General features: G+C 40.0%; 1 long non-coding RNA gene across 1 annotated transcript; it reads left to right on the top strand.

Annotated features, from left to right (window-relative positions):
- The first annotated feature begins 654 nt into the window (after positions 1-654).
- LOC308194464 lies at positions 655-3,828 on the top strand. The gene is made up of 3 exons (XR_013950539.1): positions 655-739; positions 2,209-2,281; positions 3,627-3,828. It is a non-coding gene; the product is annotated as an uncharacterized lncRNA (long non-coding RNA).
- The last annotated feature ends 3,502 nt before the right edge of the window (positions 3,829-7,330 follow it).

Genomic DNA, 7,330 nt, shown 5'->3' with positions numbered 1-7,330 from the left:
AAGGGAAAGGGAAAGGGGGAAAGTGAAAGGGGAGGAGGGAAAGGGAAAGGGGAGAAGGGGGAGGGGGAGGGGGAGGGGGAGGGGAAGGGGAGGGGGAGGGGAGGGGGAGGGGAGGGGGAGGGGGAGGGGGAGGGGAGGGGAGGGGAGGGGGAGGGGAGGGGGAGGGGGAGGGGGAGGGGAGGGGAGGGGAGGGGAGGGGAGGGGAGGGGAGGGGAGGGGAGGGGAGGGGAGGGGAGGGGAGGGGAGGGAGGGGAGGGGAGGGGAGGGGAGGGGAGGGGAGGGGAGGGGAGGGGAGGGGAGGGGAGGGGAGGGAAGGGAAGGGAAGGGAAGGGAAGGGAAGGGAAGGGAAGGGAAGGGAAGGGAAGGGAAGGGAAGGGAAGGGAAGGGAAGGGAAGGGAAGGGAAGGGAAGGGAAGGGAAGGGAAGGGAAGGGAAGGGAAGGGAAGGGAAGGGAAGGGAAGGGAAGGGAAGGGAAGGGAAGGGAAGGGAAGGGAAGGGAAGGGAAGGGAAGGGAAGGGAAGGGAAGGGAAGGGAAGGGAAGGGAAGGGAAGGGAAGGGAAGGGAAGGGAAGGGAAGGGAAGGGAAGGGAAGGGAAGGGAAGGGAAGGGAAGGGAAGGGAAGGGAAGGGAAGGGAAGGGAAGGGAAGGGAAGGGAAGGGAAGGGAAGGGAACTCTTCTCACTGCATTATGTTTATCAAAATGTGTTTTAGGAAAGAACTGAAGACAGCAGCGTATTTTCTTGTAAGCTAGCAAATGAGTAAATTGCTGTATTATAGGTGCTCCTTCCTTTCTTTTCTTTTCTCCAGCACAGAAGGGTAGTTAATTAAACAAGAATTTGCAAGCATTTTAAAATTCAGAGTGTAAGAGTATCAACCTTGTTTTGTGAATTTTTTTTTCATTTTATTAAAAAGAAAAAAAAAATATTTCACAATTCTATTTACTTTAAGGCATTAACTTCTAATTTGATAATATACAAAAAAAAAGTTAAGATTTGTTAAAGTATCATATGAAACATTTAAATGAGTTTCATCGTAATGGAAAAATTTTACATACAATGTTTTCCTCAGAGTTTTTAGGAAGAACACTAAAAATAAAAATGGCATGGAATAAGGGCATTTAGGGCATCAGTGGTAGTATACTTGGCTTTGGTGGACTATGTAATGAATTGAATGTTATACATCTGCTACGGGAAGACAGAAGAGCCCTGACAGAAAAGCCCTAAATCCTGTTCTGCGTAATGATCTGCTTTTGACTGCAACTTTTTGCAGTTACTAAATAAATCTATTTGTAGGAAAGTCAGATCTAAATATGAGGATTACCTTTTGGCTGTTTCTGAAGACACAGTCATAAAAATGAGGTGCTGAGCTTCAAAGAAGTATGACTATTAAAATCAAATTGTACATAGAGAGGTTTTGTCCCAGGTTTTGGGGGCTTTGTTTATTTTTCCAGCCAAGGTAGGAATTTGGTTACCTTTGTTCAAATTCTGCAGTACTTGCTAACACATATTATTCCATTTGTTTCCACAGAATGATATGCGTGGTCTAATTTTGTCCAGAAAAGTTTCTAAGTATGTGCTTATCTTTAGGCATAAACTTTAAAAGTGGTATATGAATAAATGCATTCTTAAGCAAAGATGAGTTTGGATACTTGCTTTGTTGTTCTGGGGACTCTGGTGTTGTTCCACAGGAATAGGAAAATTAGATTCACTTCATGTTTGAGACTCCTAAAGATATGTTTTTATATATAGAATCATATGATCAACGAATCATGTCGGTTGGAAGTAACCTCCAGAAGTCTGTTAGGTGTCCACATGAGTTTGGTGTCTGAGATCCAGTTATACATAAAAAAGTAGCAGCTCAGATATTTGCTTAAAAAATGGTCATATTTGAGATGTCAGAGGTTACCTAAGAGAGCTATATTGTTTTGGCAGATATGAGCCAGGACTGACCATAGATTCATGCCCTCCTGTAACGGTGCTTAGGAGCCAGGTGGGTCTATCGCCATCACAGATGACACCCCATGCTTTGGTAACCGATTTGAATGCATGCTGTAAAGCTAGGCAAGATAAGTGATTTTTTTCAAACCTTTTAAAATTTAGAGGGGAAAAAAATAGTAAATAGCCTCAAATCAGTCTCTTTCTTAATCCCATTTAGAATGAAAATTTAGAATTTTAATCCAGTCTTTCTTTTTATTTTTTTGCACCTCAATAGAATAAAACCCTGCAGGTACAGAGGTATCGAATACAAAGATGGACTGTAGGAAAAGAGTATGACTGTTCAACAGGTAACTTACTTTTATGTTTTTCTTATTTTCCACTCCTTTCTTTTCTTTAGCATAAAAATCAATCACAGGGAAAGTAAGCAGTTGACCTTCTCAGCTGATTAATTCAAGGATGACTGTAGGCAGGAGACAAATGGGTATGCCTGAGTACACCTCTGAATGTCATGGTAAAATCTAAATATTTGATAGGCAGTGTTTGATAGGAAGCTTTGACAAGAATAAGCTTGTGGGATGGATTAAATAGCTTCCAAACCTCTGTAATTACAACAAACAGCACGTATCCGTTTTCCAGTCCTGTTTAGTGGTTATGGTGTGAGTGCAGTGAATTGCTGCTCCACCAACAGACACCCTTTTTACTCTAGCTTTCTGAAAACAGCACACATTTAGCTACGAGAATGTATAGCATTAAAACATTTAAATGGCACAATGATATTTTAAAACTTGAGATAAAATATCTAATTCTTAAATACTTTCCTTCATCTATTTTTAATTGTTTTTGTTTGTTTGTTTTTAACATTCTTCTGAAGAAAGAAGTTACAGTCAGATTTAAACTTGTGGGAGGAGAAGGCATTCACCCTATATTAATATCTTGTCAGTTTAATTAGAAGGAAAGCAAGCACAATGATAATGTAGTCCATTAGCATTTTTCTCCTGTATAGTTAATACAAATGTGTCTTTTAAAATCTGCAATGCCTAAAGCATCCAGATTAGCATTAGGGACATGTGTTAGGCAAACTTAATGCAACTTGAAAATGAAAGATAGAGTCAGAGGTAATAGAGGTTGTTCATGAAGAGTATTAGAAAAAGATTGTGGAAGTCAGGGCATGTGCAACTGAAGGAAAATTATGACATGATAGATGCATCGTCCAAATTTTCTGAATGTAGCTTTTAGGTTTTCTACTTATCCTACTATAATATTGTAGGCCGCATTTTCTTCTAGTGCTTATTCATTATGAAGAGATCTAGATTTATTTGTCCAAAATCCTCAACTGAACTGTGGCTCAGAACACCAAGGCAAAGTCCCCTAATACCAGCAAAGCCAGCCATGGGAAAAGCAGTCAAGAGAGAAGTCTTCTAGTAAATTGCACAGAGATGAGATAGAGTATTCAGGGGAAAAGGTGTGACAACTGGTGCATTTTCCTGCACTCACCTGCCAATTCCAAATACTGCATTTATCCCACTTCTTAAACGAGAATAAACTATTACGTATTTGGTTAACAAAAATGATACAAAAATAAGTCTTAAGTTACCTTGAAAGTTACTAATATATTTGTGTGAAGAAACTGTAGCCTGAATTAACATAATGATAAGGTAATTAGTAGTTAATCTGTACTTGCCCTCTCCCCAGGTACTGCTCCTTTTGAGGGCTATTAGCTTCATTCTTGTGTGAATAACGATGAAGTTCCCCAAAGAAGGTGTATTGTCATCTGGGAAAGTAATGACAGCTAATGAAGAGAAATTCCCAAAACACATCAACCTAGAAAAGCGATTTTATTTTTGTCTATAGAGAGAAATATATTTCCTTGAATATCCATATCCTGCTCACTGTTACAATCTATGTATGAGGTTAACATAATCCTGCCCAGGAATACTGTCCCCATAGAGATATCCACAAAAGCAAATAGTGAACTAAGAATGACCAGAATAGTAGAGGCATGCAAGGGTTCTATTATTTATTTAAGGAGAAGCAGAAAAAAAAAAAAAAAGAATAAAAAGAGAACTTATTGCCTTGGGAAGGGAAACTTAAAGGAAAGCTTTCACTAGAATACAACATCCTAGTGGGAATGGAGAGAATGGATTCCCATGTTAGTATAAAAGGGTGCAAAGAAGATAATTGTAACGAATACAGAAAAGGAAAAATCCTGACAAACAAAACCTTTAGGTTTGGGGGAACAACTTAAGCAAGAATAATAGTAATTTAAATGTAGTAACAAACTTATATTCATCCATTTTTTCAGAACTGATTTCTACACAAGACAAAGCTGAGATCTCAAAGGTAAAAGGTACAGTATAAGAAAATGCTATATAGGCAGGTAAGGAAAAATGTAAAAGCCAGAGGGCATTCATGAAATTAAACATGTAGAACTCAGGAAAATAAATGTTAATTAAATCTCTCAGAAAAGCTTGGAAGTACTTTTTGCTGCATAAGGAGTATATAGTTGTATTGGGTTTACATTGCAATGTTTTAGTAGCCTTTGTGAGCAGAGTCCAGAAGCTGTCCCATGTCATATCTGAGCCAGCTCCAGCCTGCTCCAGAAGAGACCCGCTGCTGGCCAGAGCCAAGGCAGAGAACAATGTTGTCTGTGCTTCTGTGAGAGCAGATTTAAGAAAGGGAAAAAACAAACAAACAAACAAACAAACAAACAAACAAAATGCTTTGCAACATTAGATGGGAGAGTGAGGAATGAGAAACAGCTCTGCAGACACCAAACTAGTGCAGAAGGAGGGCAGGAGGTGCCACAGGCACTGTAGCACACATTCCCCTGAGGCCTGTGAAGAGGCCCATGGTGGAGCAGGCTGTCCCCCTGCAGCCCACGGGTCCCACATGGAGCAGATCTCCACGCTGCAGCCCATGGAGGAGACCCTGGTGGAGCAAGTGGATGTGGCCTGGAGGAGGCTGCGGCCCATGGAGAGCCCCCGCAGGAGCAGACCCTGGGCTGGAGCTGCAGCCTGTGGAGAGGTGACCATGCAGGAGCAGGGGTCCTTGGGGGAGCTGCTGCCCGTGGGGGACTGGTGTTGGAGCAGTTTGCTCCTGAATGATGGACCTCGCTATATGGACCCATATTGGAGCAGTTCTTGAAGAGCTGCTGCCTGTGGGCAGCCCCTGCATGATCAGTTTGGGAAGGATGGCATCCTGTGGGAAGGACCCCATGCTGGAGCAGGGGCAGAGAGTGACCGTGAAGGAGTGGTGGAGACGACGTGCTATAGACCGACCACAGCCCCTATTCTACGTTCTCCTACACCGCTCTTGGGGAGGAGGTAGAAGAGGGTGGATGGGGGGAAGGTGGTTTTAGTTTTCCTTTAGTTTCTCACTGTTCTAGCCTGTCTGTAATAGGTAATAAATTAATCTCCCTATGCTGACTCTGTTTCACCTGTGATGATAATTGGTGAGTGATCTCCCTATCTTTACGTCCACTCTTGTGACTTTTTTCATTGTGTTTTCTCCCCCTTTTCCTTGGAGGAGGGGGAGTGAGGGAGCGGTTGTGGTGTTCAGCTGCCCAGTTGGGTAAAACCATCACAGCAGTTTACTTGATAAGATTGATCCCAAACTTCAGAGCTATGGATATAGACAAAATCTTTCTAAATAATCACATCGGGACTGAAAACAAAGTTAGTGAAACGGTGATGAAGCACAGATATTCATTTTCAAAGGAGTAGGCAACAGGAACACGGATATTTCTTTTTATTTCAAGCTAAGTAATATGAGAATGGCATACAGTTAGAAAGAAAAGCAAATTTCAACCAAACAGTATTTTCATCCAAAATAATATTTTTTTTGAGAAAAACAAATACCATTTTTGTTTTATTACATGATGTACAGTTATGAGTTATTACATGATGAACAATTAGTTGAGCTCCTCTGATGTGCCTGGAAAAAATAAAAGGCACAAGGAAAGATCAGTACTAATAATTCATGTTTTGAATTATTCCTGAACTAAATTGTTATGGCTTTAACCAAGATGTTTGGGAGCAGCATTCTGCTTCCTAGCTCTATTTGATGTGCTCTACCACATTCTACGGAGTACCTAGTTGCTAGCCTAGAAATCATAAGTTTTAGTCAAGACCTGTGTTTGTCTCCCAGCTCTGTTCAAATATCTTTGATATGTTACTCTTTACAAATGACACTAGACACTGTTTAAGCAGTTGAACAAACTCCTGAATATTTTCTGTACCAACTAATGACAGAAAAGGAATGGAAAGAAAGAACATCATGGCTGACATGCACAATCATTACCCAGATAAAAACACTTTAATTGCTTCAGAAAGTAGAAAACTGCCCTTTTCAGAAAGGTTAAGTGTCATGGCAGAAGAGTGCCACTTATCATAGTGTAGAGTGCTACTGTAAGTCAGCATTTTAATTATCTGACTGATTTACACTTCCAGCGTATTTACCTCTTTTCAAACGTCAGCTCATCTTTCATCTTCTGTGTGCAATCACAAGCAGTCTGAAATGTTATTAAAACACTTAGGCATAATTGATAAAGAGTTGATTTCCCAGAATGCTTAAATGACTCTCAGTGGGACTTATTTCAAGAAAAATTCTTAATTTTTAAGATCCTGCCCTAAAGGTTTTCAAAACCTGACATCCAAATTCAAGATACATGTGGTTTCTTATATAAGATACTGCCTAATTCCATGGATTAATGTGAAGGACTTGTGTAGAAAAAAGAAAAAAGAAAAAAAAAAAAGACATTATTTGCAAGAAAGGAAAGAGCAACATTATGTATAGAACTATGCTATTTTGAGATTCAAAAATTGAGGAAACTGCCTCCTTAATAGTGATTCCAAAAGCATAGCCCTGCTTTCCCCTTGGCGTAGATGTTTCTTTTCAGTCAGATGTGGTCTATAGACTTTCCTGATTATCTGAAAACAAACTGTCTTATTTTACTTCAGCTACTCTAAAACTATTTTTCATATTTATTAATGTAAAGTTGATTTGTCTTTCAAGTGATTATCATTTTACAGAGCCATAAAGTGGGCACAGAAATAAAGGTTTTAATCTTATTTAGTCTTATTCCAAATAGCCTAATTTCTAATTAGTTTGTCCAGAGTAAGAAACTGTTTTATTACTGTTAGTGGAATTTTATTAAACGGGTATCTACAGTCTTCAGCAGACAAGAAACCTTTTCTGAACTCTGCCTTCATCAAGTAATCCAAGTAGATTTATAGAAAATTGGGTATGTCTGAGGAACTAAGCACTTTGTTTAAAAGACCATATTGCAGAGTGTCCTGGTTTAAGTTAGGACAGAGTTAATTTTCCTCCTAGTAGCTGGTAGGGTGCTATGTTTTGGATTAGGATGAGAAGAGTCCTGATAACACGCTGATGTTTTA

The sequence above is a fragment of the Anser brachyrhynchus genome (assembly GCF_964034855.1).
Source record: "Anser brachyrhynchus genome assembly, chromosome: 1".
Lineage (NCBI taxonomy): Eukaryota > Metazoa > Chordata > Aves > Anseriformes > Anatidae > Anser > Anser brachyrhynchus.
The sequence above is the reverse complement of the archived record's forward strand: the minus strand, read 5'-3'. Positions and strand labels throughout refer to the sequence as shown.